Source organism: Triticum aestivum, chromosome 5D, assembly GCF_018294505.1.
Source record: "Triticum aestivum cultivar Chinese Spring chromosome 5D, IWGSC CS RefSeq v2.1, whole genome shotgun sequence".
Lineage (NCBI taxonomy): Eukaryota > Viridiplantae > Streptophyta > Magnoliopsida > Poales > Poaceae > Triticum > Triticum aestivum.
This window is the reverse complement of record NC_057808.1, coordinates 382,631,332-382,644,145: the sequence shown is the minus strand read 5'-3', so window position 1 is coordinate 382,644,145 and position 12,814 is coordinate 382,631,332. Positions and strand designations below refer to the sequence as shown.

Genomic DNA, 12,814 nt, shown 5'->3' with positions numbered 1-12,814 from the left:
TCCGGTAGCAAAATATGAGTATTCTAGTTGATTGGGCCGCTTCTTCGATTTGATGGCCTATTTTCTCGTTCTATTGCCCGGACGTCACTCGTGAGAGTGGCAGGCGATCCGTCAAGGGCCACGCTGTTTGTTGTCCTTAATGATTCGCTTAATGGCATGATGGCAGCGGAAGAGCGCCGCCCGGCTGTTCGCTTTCCGGCCAATAATAGTGTGGGAGGCCGCGGGTGGGTCGCTTGATGCCCTTCCACCTCCTCCTTACCTTGATGACCCTACTAATTCGTACCCTAGAGCACATCATCTCTTCTTCTCCACGCTCCACACAACAGCAATCTTCTCTTCTCAGCGACGGGTGACGACGGATTAGGATTTCATGGTGGCTTCCCTCACCAGTGGACTGGTCATTACTCGGCAAGATAGGGAGTGAGAAAGAACAGACAGTTTGTCATCACTGCTGCTTCTAACACACCCCCCCTTTCCAGCACTGCCTTGTGCCGCCCGGATCCCATCCTTGCCGCCGTTCCCACTTCGGGAGACGAACGCGCGGAAAGAAGGTACACGAGGCGCATGTCCAATTTTTCTTTTGCTTCCTCTCAGATTTGATCTATGGAACGCCATGGGGGCTAGGCGGATTTGGGAGGGCTCATGACCACAAGCCTCTGTTGCAGACTCTCCTTGTAGAGGAAAAAAATATCTGGAGTCGAGGCCGCTGCAACAGAGGAATCAAAAAGGTGATGATGCTTGATGCACATAGACGATGCCAAGTCTCTTTCACAGCTTTTCTGAGGTCGTTGCAACACAATGAGGATTAGAGTATTCTCTTTGAAGGTATTTTCATTGCAGATACTCACATATCCGTCCTTGTTCCGTCATCTTAACATCTTTGTGCATTGGCGCGAGCCTCGCTTTGAGTTTTTCTTAATTCTGATTTGTTGTCCGCAGTAAGTGATCTTCATAATTGACATTCTTCATCCGAAGTATAAGCCCATCATGCAAAAAGGAAAGAATAAAGCAGATGATATAGCAGTACTAACTATTGATATTGGCAACTTTGTACATGATGTACGATCCTTGAGTTTATTGGTATTCTTCTCCAGGTATCAAGAAAATTAAACGTTATGTACAAAGAGATTAAATACTTCTGATCATAACAGATCAAAATGGTGGCGCGCCGATCTGTTCAAATGGTAGCACTTCACTGATGTTGGCACAGCTACCCTTATACGGGCTTTGGATTGGACTGACTTCAGCTCTTCAGAGTGACCGAGTACTACATTACATACATGGGTGTGGGCCTCCCCTGCGGATCCTTGCTACTACAAGGAATGAAAATTGCAGGCAGACAAACACTTGATGGAACAGGTTGGCTTGAGAAAAGATGGACATGCCCGTATGTCCTTTTAATTTGTGGGAGGAGGCAGTAAGTCCTTTTAATTTGTGGGAGGAGGCAGTGGGTCTCCAAATTCAGAACTTAATTGTTAACCATCTCTTGGTTAGTAATATTAAAACATAAATAACTTCCCATGTTATTTCAGGTGAATGAGAGGACCGTGAAGCTTACAGAGGCTATGGAATCTATGGTGATCTGATGTCACAGAGCAGCGTCTGAGCTCTTGATCACTTGAGTAAACAGCCGTTAAAAATTAGTAAACTGTGAGTGCTACCTGCACTATCCAACTATTACAATGAACTCTGGTGTTCAGTCCATCCTTGTGGTGTTGTAATTTGTAATTAGTTCTTGGATCGGTTATTTTAGATGGACTACACCATTATGTACTAATTTTCCCTAAACCAAGTTGTGATATTTTCTCATGGATTTCTAAGCAAATTGCAATGGTTGGTAGTACTTAGCCACTTGATTCTACCAATATCTGTTTCAGAATTTTGATTTTAGAAGCTCATTTGCTCCCCTACTATAGATGAACCCCATAATGATTCAGATGGTATCATCCAAACTCTATTCCAAAGCAAAGTACTTGGATCCCATTAAATAAAGAGGTTGTTCTGTTGATTTTTTTTTAAATTTTCATGGAAGATGTGGTGTGACTTCAAATACATTTATGTTTGATTGGATGGATATTTTTTCAGCATTAAACATGTGTAATGTATTAACGATTCATGCTTGAACTCACAAACAAGCTGAGTTCTTTTGCAATTTTAGTTTTTTTAGGTCATTTAAAGGGTTGTGAACATTATATTGGAATTTAGTAACAGCTTCTCGTCCTCCACCTTGTTAGAAAAAAAACCTCCTTCAAGACTGCTTTATTGCTATTTAAGGTGTAATACTACAATGTTTATAGAGCTTAGCGTTAATTGAATCTTTATGTTCATGAATAAATATGTGTATCCCTTGCAATATGTTGTACATATACATAACTTGAAGATTTAAATTCCATGTTCAGACAATATTTATGGAAATTCATACTATCTTACCGCGAAAATGGACGGACGCGGCAACGCGCGCCATCAATGGTCTAGTGTACTATTATAATACACATCAATTTAGAACGTAATATTCAAACAACAAATAGAATCATAAACACTTACTTGATTCTTAACATCAGTAGTTGGTTCGTCCACGGGAATTACCGCCAACTCGTTGCCCCTATTACTCTTGAAAAAAATTATCCATAGTTCCTCTCTGTAATTATATTACTCCCTCTTTCCATCTATATAGGGTCTAATGCGTTTTTCAAGACTAAGTTTGACCACATGTTAGAGCACTAATATATGACATGCAAGTTACACAAAGCATACCGTCAAATTCGTACGTGTGAGGAGCTTACGATGATATAATTTTCACATTATACATCTTATATATTATTAATCTTGTCAATAGTCAAAGGCAATCTAAAAAAATACATTAGGCCCTATATATATGGAAGGAGGGAGTAACTCATCCATAAGCCTATTTTCCTTTTTCTTGCCCATTACCAAATCGATGTTTTCGAGATGATATGTTGAGCTAAAGTAATCTAATTGCCAACATACATGTAGTGACAATGGTTAGTGAATTAGTGATTAATAGTATACCTAGGAGATCCGGCCAGTGAAGCAAATAGGGCTGATTGGTGAACTGGTGCGATCGACTGCTTGATACACATATGGTGGAAGGAGCTTTGTGGGAGAAGAACAAAACGAGTCCTGGAGCAATCAGATCAGAAGTGAGAAGAAGCTGCAGAGCCGGAGCACTAGATCGGGAGCAACAAGCCAGCGATCTTGTTCCCGGCAGGCCGTCTGAACGTCGCAACCCGCTGGATCCGCTTGCGGCCTGCGCATTTGATCCTTGGTGGCCGCCTCGTAGGGCGTGACTTGCATAGTAGGGAGTAAGAGCATCTCCAACAGGCGTTCAAAAAGAGCTCCGCGCACTAAAAATTCGTTTTTTTTTTTGCGTCCAACAGCTCCAGCAGATGCTGTAGCGCTAAAAAGTTTTGGGCGCACGCTGAAAAACGCTATCTCGCGCAACATATTTGGGGCTCCGGATTGGGCGCGCTTCACAATTTGCAATGTCTGCTTTTCGGGCGCGCGTCTTTGGGCGTCTGCTAAAGCAATGTTGGTCCCGGTGCACTAAAAATACTACAGTGGCGCGCTATAACTTTTATTGGGCGCGAGATTTTTGTGCGGCCGTTGAAGATGCTCTAACAACCACGATCTTGGATGGAAAAAATAGAAGTTACCTCCTCTCCTCACACATCGTAGCAGCAGGCCTCGGGCCTCATGCGTACAGGGAGCATAGCTGGGATGGGGCCCCTAGAGTTTGGGGATGTGACCAGGCGTGTTGTGTCGTTCTTCACTAAAAGAATGGGATCCAGAATAGCGATTGGGTTGTGTTTGTCTACATCTAAATCTATAGGACCAGTTCTTTTGCTAGCTTTTAGAATAAGCTCAAATAAGCTACCCCTAACCAGCTTATTCTAGAAGCCCGACCAAAATTATTTTTTTAGAAGTCTAATAGTTAAGACTTGACTAGTAGGCTTCTAAAAGAAAAAAATTGGTTTGGCTTATAGAATAAGCTGGGTAGGGGGCAGCTTATTCTGAAAGCCAAAAAAAGCCAGGAAAAGAACTGGCCCTAAAGGCGCTGCCATCACCACCACAACGCCACCTTTGGGCAGCAAAACCTTATTCCCAAAGAGACCTAACTACATCGCCATAAGACAGATCCAGGATTCCCGCCCCCTTCTTCATCGGATCGGCAAACGAAGGAGGAGACAATGGCCTCACCAAGGGGACGGTACGGACGGGGTCGCCTTTCTTTCCGTGAGAGAGAAGAGGAAATGTGTATTGTACTATGTCTTTAGCAGTTGAAAACAAATAATAGAGACTTGCACTTATTCACACCTATAGACAAGTATAGGTTGCTTTATTCAGATGTCCTTCTACATATTTAGAGAGAGAAGGCATCTGCCTGGCCTTAAACTGAGGCCCTTAGAGTACAAACGAGGTTCAAACAAGGTTCAAAGAAGGTAGCGTAAAGGGATACAAGGCCGTAGCCAGCAAACGCGACGTACACCAGCCGACCTCTCAGGCTCTCAATAGGACAACATGACGTCCACCGAGCCGGCCCCTGTGTCGAGGCCGAGATCTTTCCACACGCCGGCCGACGCTCCCACCTCGTCGTCGCGGCAGTCGTGGCACTCGTCCACGGCCTCTGCCATCGCGCTGCGCCCGGTCTCCATGTCCGTGATGCGGAACAAGATGCCGCACAGGCCCCCGCTCGTGTATATCTTGCTAGACACCGTGATCACGGATTCCAGGTCGGTGTGGTATGTGCCGCCGCATGACGCCGGCGCGCGCTCCTCTCCTTGGTCGAACCCACTCAACATCATCACCCCTGAAGTCTCGACGTAGGCGAAAGATGCCCGCGGATCAGCATGGTGCCGGGCGACGGCGCACACCACCTGCAGAAAAACAAGTAAGATTGCTGCCGCCTTGGCCGCGTTCGCCATGGTAAATTGGTAATTGAGGAGCGACCTCCCGCTTGCGTGCGTTTATAAGCTAGCTAGCTAGCTTTGCTTGCCCTGTGTGCTAGCTTTCTCTCGATGATGATGAGTTATGTATATGCTCGCGCTGCAGTGGAACTGGACATTCGTGGCATAGGGAACTGGTGTGGATTTTCAATTCATGCGAAAGGGACAAGATTAATTCATAGTTTCTGACGGCTCCAAGGTGAGATATACACTGTATATACTTCTTTTGAATACGAATTCAGTAGTATTCAAAAGAAGACTGACTGCGCATGCGTTTGTTGGTTCAGTCATGCCACGCCAAGTTAGTATTCAAAACGAGACCGACTGCGGCAGGAGCAAAATTTATACCAGTGAATTCGTATTCAAAAAAAGTTTTCAATTATATAATTTTTTCTCCCGCCGCAGTCAGTCTTGTTGGTTAAATTTATGATCAAAGTTGAACCTCAGAAAGCGCGGGCGCACTATATTTTAAAATGAAGGGAGTACAATCGATCCATCGATTGCAAACGAACACGTGGTCAACGAACGAACGAACCAGCGTGTCCTCATAACGTTTTTCTCTTCCTTTTTTTTATATATGATACAACCAACCAGCGAATGGTCGGATTCCTTTTCCTTTTTCTCATATCATCACAATCTATACCTACCTAATCTCTACCTCTATATCGATATCTATACCTCTATACTTATACCTAATAATAAAGTCATTAATGCTTCTGGTTGTCCGTCTAAAAATTGCCCCCAAAGTTGCTATAAATTATCCACTATGCCACTTGTAAGTGAAGAAATCGATTCTGTTTTTTTCAAAGTCACCGTGGTGTTTGGTTCTTATACTGTGATGTCCTAATACTTCACAGGCACACGACTGCCGTAATGGTTAAGGACTCAACCTTGCACCCACGAGACGAGGGTTTGATCCCAGTAGTCTGCTCCTTTTCTTTCCTTTTTCCCCTCCTCGTCGGATAAATTCATGGGCCGGCCCATGTGCGCGGCGTCACGCCCCTTTTTTCATTTTGTTTTTCTGCTTTTTGTTTTTTTGCTCATTTTATTTTTATTTTTGCTTCTTTAAATTAATTCAGGATTTCCAAAAAATTCAAATTTCAAAAAGTTATGAGTTTTAAATAAAATTGACAAATCATAAAATGTTCATGAGTTCAAAAAATGCTCGGGAAACCATAAAATGTTCATGATTTTAAACAAATGTTCGTATATTATAAAACATAATGATTTTGAGAAAAATGCTAGGGAAATAAAAAGGTTCATAAGTTTTTTAAAAATGATCGTGTAGTCAAATCATATTAGGGAACTTAAAAAAACAAATTTTAAAAAATGTTCACAAAAATTCAAACAGATCTGTACATAACGAACAAAACAAACCGTCGCTTACATATAGGTTTTTTAGGGGATCTGTAGAGGTCGTTTTATGATTTTATTTAGTCTATCGTGCATCAGGTAGAAAATAGATTCCCGTGTACAGCACTGAGCCTCCAAAAAATTGACACAACTTTCTATGGGGTTAGTTTTTGTAAGCTATATGAAAATGGCCAAATGTCTAATTTGCCTCCGTACATAGCTTCTTTTTTTAGAAGGCCTCCGTACATAGCTATGTTTATTTTGCTACCACAGTTTTAGTGATCATGGAAAACACCACGACGCTTGGTCATGGCGAGAAACATCATTCATCGGTCTAGCACAGGCAACGTCCATCAATGCAGTTTGCTCAGCCAAAAAAAATTTCGTTGTGGCGCCTTAGGAAATCAAGTCGTGATGAGACCATCACACCTTTACTTTTTGAAATGACTTTCTAAAAGTCCCTTATCTCTACATGATTCAGGGTAGTTTATGAAATGACATTTTAAAAGTCCTTATCTCATCCTGACATAATCTGCATAATCTGATTGTTTTTCTCCCGTTGCAACGCATAAGCATATTTGCTAGTAAAACCTAATCAGAATGAAAATAATGTACTAGTGCATTGGTATAACCCTTTAAGAAGAAACAAAAGTAAAAAAAATAAAACTAACTAAATTTGCACATAAATTACACGTAAATTTTGCTTTTTATAATATGCAAAAATAAACATATAATAGTGGAAATTCATTAAAAATCTAAAAAAGAACGAATTTGATGGCATTGGTGTTGCCCTTAAAGACGAAAGAAACTGAAATGAAAAATAATGAAGTTTTCCAAAAAAGAATGAATTAGTGGCATTGATATTACCCTTTTAGAAGAAAGAAAATTAAAATTAAGTAAATTTTTACGCAGTTTACATATAAATTACTTTTTTATAATATGCAATAGTAAGCATATAATAGTGAAATTTCACAGAAAAATAAGGATTCCTTGAATTAGTATATTGTTATTACCCTTAAGAACAAAGAAACTAAAAAAAATAATGACAAAGTTTGCACATAATTTACAAAAAAATAATTTTTAATAATACGAAAGGATAAGCATATAATAGTGAAAACTCGCAAAAATAAAGTAGTTTCCTACGTAGAAATAAATTAGTGGCATTGGTATTACCCTTAAAGAAGAAAGGAAATAAATAAAAATATGAAAATAAAGTTTTTCGAGAAAGAATGAATTAGAGACATTGGTATTACCATTTAAGAAGTAAGAATGGAAAAAAAGTTTAAAAAAATCACGCAACTTTACACTGAAATTGCACTTTGTAATATGTAAGAAATAAGGATATAATAGTGCAATTTTCACACTCTAGTATACGTTATTCACATGTCATATAGTACTTCTTTGTATACATTTGACTCACACACGCACTTATCTCCCCAATACCCATAAAAATCGACTAAAAAAAAGAAACTTTGTTGGCCTACAAGCAGGCAACATAAGGAAATGTGTAACGGGCTTCATCCCCAATAAGGAATCGACTAGCCCAAAATAGCGGTCTGTCGAAAATGTTCCTTACAAACATGACATCACACACAAGAAAAAACAAGGAGCGCGAATCTTAAAGCATCAACCAATGGTCAAGAATATCGACTGGTCCAAATTTAAAAATCAGGCAACTTAGTCATAGCTAAAGTGGACTCTTTGGGGGTGGCTAGGAGTGAGATGCCTGGATTTAGTAATTGGATAAATATTTTTCTTGTGCTGAGGAGATTACGTTTGTGCGTATGGATTAAAGGCACGCAACTTTGGATCTGAACTGGGGATCGATCGTTCTGTTAAAGACCTCGCGCGAACATTCTTCATTGTAAGCCGCTACTGGCAATAAAAGAAGAAGTCTGATCCTAACCATATGTTGGTCCCTAATTATTCATAGTCTGTTCACGGGGAACTATCTGACTTTTATGCTTTACAGGTATAGACTAGTTAACTTGGTGATAAGTGGAAAAAATATAATTGTATAGTCTATAAACCTTTTGGCACATCATGCAATTGTATGCCATCGAGCACCAAAATAAACAGTGTCTAGCACAAAACGCACGTGTGCAATAGATATTATCGGCAAGATGTACGTTGAGCACACAAATACATTGGACAAAATCCAACGAAAAAAATCAAGTAAGCATCAAAGACCAAAGACATAAGTAAAATAAAATACAAACTCAGCCTTTGCAGCCACAAAATAAAAGGCCACCTCCAAAAAGACAGGAAAAAAAAAGATGTTTTATAAGGAAGAATGAATTAGTGGCATTGGTATTACCCTCTATGAAGAAATAGAATGTGAAAATCAAAACAAATAAGGAAAAAAAGTGTTTTTATAATATGCAAGACCAACCAAATAATAGTTGAATTCTTGCAAACAAAAAGCTTCCTAAGAAAGAATAAATTAGTGGCATTGGTGTTTCCTGAGAAAAGAAATAAAACAAAACAAAAACTGAAAAAAAGTCAAAATAAGAAGTTTCTAAGAAAGAATGAATTGTTGGCACTGATATTACCCATTAAGAAGAGAAAAAAATATAACAAATAAAGACAAAATTTGCACATTAATTATGTTTTTCTATAGTATGCAAGAAGCATATAATAGTTCAATTTTCACACACAAAGCTTACGAATAAGGAATGGATTAATGGCATTTTGTTATGAAACAAATTGAAATAAAACTTAAAGAAAACAAAAATAATGAAGTTCTTACAAAAGAATGAATTGGTGGCATTGGTATTGCCCTTTAAAAATAAGTTGAATGAAAAAATAACAAATTTCACACAATCTACATAGAAAATATATTTTTTATAATATACAGTAATAAGTATATAATAGTGGAATTTTCGCAAAAGTTAGTTCCTCGGAAGGAATTAATTAGTGGCATTGGTATTGCCCTTAAAGAAGAAGAAATAAAATAGAATCAAAATAGTGATGTTTTCTAAGAAAGAATAAATTAGAGGCGTTGTTTTTGCCCTTTATGAGAAATAAAACAAAAATTTAAAACAAATAATGACAAAATTTGCACATAAATTGTGGGTTTTTTTGTTATATGCACGTAATAGTGTAATTTTCAAGAAAATGGTTTCCTAAGAAGTAATGAAATAGTGGCATTGCTATTAGCCTTAAAGAAGAACGAAATGAAATAAGAAACTCAAATAAACTCTAAATAAAGCTTTCTAAGGAAGAATGAATTAGTAAAGCTGCTATTACCCTTTAAGAAGAAACAATATAAAAATGTATTAAAAAACATGCACACAACTTTGCACTTTTGCACTATGAGTGCACTTTTTGTAGCAAAGAATAAGCATATTATCTCTTTTGATACCAGCACCATCGGCGCCCCCCCCCCTTCGCGTCGCCTCCCCCTAGGCGACGCCAGGGGCCCCCGAACCCTAGCACCGCAGGCCTCCTCCCGCGCCTCCGTCTGTCGCCGCTGCCGCCGGCGAGGGCCGCGATGGCGGCGGGCCTGGTGCCGAAGGCACCAGGGCGGGTGGACACGGCGAGATCTCATCGGAGGCGGCAGGGGTGGCCCTTCTCGTGGGATCCGGAGGCGGCGACTGGGGCGGCAATCCCTTGCCGTGTGGCGGTGGCCGAAGCGCCATAAGCCGGCGGAGCGGAGGCCCTGGATGGACGGCGGCGGCGACTGCGGATCCAACCCCGATCGGATCCGCTGCGGGGTGGCCTTCAGCCGACCGGTGGCGCGTGGAGGGACCGGTGAGGAGATGTCGGATCTTCGCCGGTTTACCGATGTCGGTGTTCGTCTTCGTGGCGAGACTCCGCTTGGTTCCAGCCAACCGCGAGATCGGGGCGACGTGGCTTCCAATGAAAATCACGCCTGACTGCGGTCATGGCGAACGATGGCGGCGTCTCGGACGTTGTTCCCTTCTCGAGGCATCGTCGTTACAGGTCACGTCAACCTGATCTGAAGGTTCCGGGGGAAACCCCAGATCTGGATCGACCGGATCGGACGATGGCGACGTTTCGATGTTGTTCTCCCTCCTGGGGGCATCGTTTTGGAGCAAGTGTTGGCTGGAGGGGACAAGAGGAGCAGCGGCGTGGTATCTGATACATCGACAACGGCGGGTCTCAGCGGCATGGAGCAGCGGGGTCTCGCCGGTGGGCGTGTGATGATGGACGAGCGCAGGATGGTGGTGTTGTCTGGCGTCGTGGTGGCGTCGACGGCAGCTAGACCGGGCAAGGTACATGTAGCAGTACAGCACTAAAGATGGGTTGGTGCCAGGTGGCTGCGGCGGCCTCATACCCGGCAGGCGTCCAGGTTGAGGAGTGCACCGGACTGGTGGGTGCCCTATACCCGGCAGGCGTCCTGGTTGGGACCTCACGTCTTAGATGTTAGGTTTGGCTGCGAGGTCTATTTTGGTATTAGGCCCAGACTATCAGCATCCCTTCATCAACTAGATAGGAGTAGTGACAGATGTTGCCTAGACGATGGCTTTAGTCTTATTTTTGTATAACTTTGTAAAGTCTTGTATGAATACTTAATAAAGTGGCTGCATGCATCGTCCAGATGCAGAGGCCGGGGGTCCTCCTTCATTTCTAAAAAAAATTTGTGCAAGTTTTCACACTCTATTATAATTTACACACATACTGTATAGTACACATATATTATATAGTACCTGTGTATACATTTACACTCATCTATAACGTTTAAAAAATTGACTTACCCAAATTTAAAAATCAGGCAACTTGCATATAGTTAAAGTGGACTCCTTTATAGACCAGTCACCACACAAGATAACTCTTTTAAGCATCCAACTAGAACTTAGTAGCCACATTTTGAACACCAAGCTTTTGAAATCGACCAAATTTGATTTCTGACCCCACCCAAAGTTGTATGGTTCACCGCATGATTGTACCTACGGACATGTGGGCATGGGCTGATCTGGTGGTGGTGCCTGACACTTCCTCCCCCCTCTAAGAATGTAGATTTTGTTCACTTGGTAGTAATTGAAATGCCATAAAATGCTAGTTCATAATGTTACATTGTGATTTGCTAAGATTGGCACCGCAACTAATCAACCTCTAGATCCGCCACCAAGCTCAGAAGAACACAACATGAGAAAGTTGGTTGAAACAAATTCAAGAAAAAAAATCTTAGAAGTGAGATTTAGAGTAAAGGCAAAAATCAAAAGTATTCCAAGAGCTTAAAATTGGAACAAAATCACAAAATTTAAGAATAATAATGAGCATAATGCTATGATTTTCCCTCAATTCTTTTAAATCTTTTGTGACTTTCTCGAATAACCTTTTTCATTACTTCCCCACGAAAAACATTTATTCATTAGTTATCTGTATTTTTCATTCTTCTCAATTTTCATAATGTTAATCCAAATAGATTCCAATCTATATGTTCTATCAAAATGTTACTTTTCTACATTTTTCCTCATCATTTCTCCTATTTTGTGAAATATTTTTAGTGTAGACTAGGTAAATCGTATGTGCAAAACTGTCGTTGCCTGACCGGTCATACTGCTTCACCGAGAGATGAGCACCAAGTTTCTTTGGTTCGAAACTTTTAGGTACACAAGATGTCGGTGTTGAGCGGATAATTATGGAAAGGGGTGAAACGGAGTAGAAAACTTGCGGAGCTAGGTGCTGCCTCATTTGCTTGCGTATCTTCTAAAAGCGGAAACAAATATATTTTTTGTCTGGTAATATGGGTCTCATTCATATAATAAATATCAAGTTACAAGCCATGATAAAACATCGACCTGGAAAAACTGAAAGGACAATAAAACTCTAGTCTTTGCACAAAGGACCACCAGCCAATAAGACAAAATACTATCATGAGCAAAGAATCCCTTGAGCTTTACGTCAACTCCCGTCACCTGACTCCGGCACCACCGCAACAGCCACCAAAAAAATGTGACGGGTCACCTCTTCACACAAACTCGACGCAGCTCCATCACTGATATGCGGCTTTTCGGACCTTCAAAGTAGCTTAACAAAGGTGAAGCAGCTGCTGTTGAAAGACTCTGGTCAGGGAAGCACTCCGGATACGCCATCGAACTTTAGATCTAGCATCCCCGCTTGACGACGATGTCAAAGGAGGAAACTATACATGTCAGCCGCCAACCACGAACCCAGCACATGAACCACCGTCTTTCAGTTGTCGTCGACACAGATCATAATCTGCATCCACTCCTGTACCACCACCTCCCGAGCTCCGCACCCGAGGACACAAGTCCACCATAGGGATGCCGCTGCCACACCATCCCCACTTGAACAGACTAGCAACCAGATTCATCACCCACCAATGAGCAGTTATTGCTAGAAACTGATACAAAGCGAACACCGTGCAACGTAGACACGGATACAAAAATGAAGTTTGTCGGAACTCAAAAACCACTAGAATCATATAGAAAAACGAAACCAACAAACTTGTTCAATTGTGCGCCCATAAGCACAGGTGGAAGATGAAAGTGGGAGGTGTGTGTGTG

The 12,814-nt window shown here is 41.3% G+C and overlaps 1 long non-coding RNA gene across 1 annotated transcript; it reads left to right on the top strand.

The window, feature by feature from the left end:
* Window positions 1-224: 224 nt before the first annotated feature.
* On the top strand, window positions 225-1,809 carry LOC123125025 (uncharacterized). Its single transcript, XR_006461265.1, has 4 exons — window positions 225-551; window positions 666-825; window positions 1,095-1,417; window positions 1,533-1,809. It is a non-coding gene; the product is annotated as an uncharacterized lncRNA (long non-coding RNA).
* The last annotated feature ends 11,005 nt before the right edge of the window (window positions 1,810-12,814 follow it).